This window comes from Carassius carassius, chromosome 2 (genome assembly GCF_963082965.1).
Source record: "Carassius carassius chromosome 2, fCarCar2.1, whole genome shotgun sequence".
NCBI classification, from domain to species: Eukaryota; Metazoa; Chordata; class Actinopteri; order Cypriniformes; family Cyprinidae; genus Carassius; species Carassius carassius.
In genome coordinates this window covers 7,060,713-7,062,167 of record NC_081756.1, presented here as the reverse complement: position 1 = coordinate 7,062,167, position 1,455 = coordinate 7,060,713, and positions in this window count along the sequence as shown.

The window sequence follows — 1,455 nt, the reverse complement described above, 5'->3', positions numbered from 1 at the left end:
GGTGCAAAACGCGTTTACCTACACATATTTGAGAAACGAGATATTTCCTGATATATTAAGCATGTTTGGAATTGTTTTGAATAAAAAGGAAAAATAAAAATAAAAAAAATAAGCCTATATCAGTTATACAGTGCTTTCGTAGAATGACTTATACTCCCAACCACCCCCCCCCCCAAAATGTGCCCCCTCAAAAATCATGAATGCATGACGCCCCTGATCAAAATTGTTACCTTTTGACTTTTTTTCCCTCAAAATCGGACTTTATAACTTTATAAAGAAGTAAATAAACTCTCGTCTGCAAGAATAAAGTCAGAGGTTTCCACAGAAAACCTCTTGCGTTAAATGATATGTGTCTGTTTTGTTGAGTTGGAGCACCTGTTCTCTGTAGCTAAATCTCTGTGTTCTTGCATCGCTTCAGTTCAACAGTGCTGAAGTGTTTCTATTGAGATCTGTTTTGGGAAGAGTCTGCAGAGTCATGTGCTTTCTTTGAGGATGCAGTCATTACAATTAGCCGGGTAATGCTGCTAAACGGCGTTGAAGGCTGGAGAGGGGAAGAGACTTGACCTTCATTTAAAAGGTGTGGAACGCCAATTAACCGGAGCACCCGAGCTTGGAGGACGAGGGCACCTGCCTCCACTTTCCCACGATTTTGCCCCGCATAACATTTGTCAGCCGTTTTGAAATGTAATTGATTTGCGTATGAAAAAAAGTGTGCTCTGTTTTCTGTCCCTGTGATCAGAAACTTGTGTGTGTTTCAGGTTTTAATGTATGAAATATGATGCATTTTCCAATGCAACTTTTCCTGTTTTCCCTTCCCAGTGTGTTTTTCAGTTTCTCTGAGCCTTGCCCTCATTAGGAAGTGTTTAGAAACCTGCTGAAGTGAAAATGGGCCCGCGAGAGCTCGTTGTCCTAATTAAACTTTGACAAGAAGAGTGACAAGAAGCAATGGAGGGGAAACAATGGCAACAGTGTCCGACTATGAGCCCGAAGCTGGGAAAGTCTTTGTCCCGCAGAACAAAAGCATTTGTTTGCACGTATTCAACTCCACTCAACTTCACCAGGCCCAGGTGCAAAAACCAACGTGGTGATGAACATCAGAATGCATCTGTGATGCCCGGCCCGCCGTCGCTTCAAATCCATCGCCCCGCAAGCAGATCAAAGCCATGTAAATATTGCCGGGCAATTAATTCACACTCATTACGTCCAGTGCCTGACATAAAGACACAGCCGGTCGTGTCTGGTTTCAGAGGCGAGTGTCTTAAACGTTCCCAAACGTCCTAGCCACAGCTATTTTCCACGCTTGAGCTCCTGAAACTTCATCATGGAAACTCATATCTGGAAATATCAGCAGTTTTGTGTTTGAAAGACTGATTCACTGGCCGGTGAGACGGAGACTGTGTTTGTCATGGTAGGCGGAGTGCACACTTGCCTCAAGTGGGAGGACCTTTAAAAAGT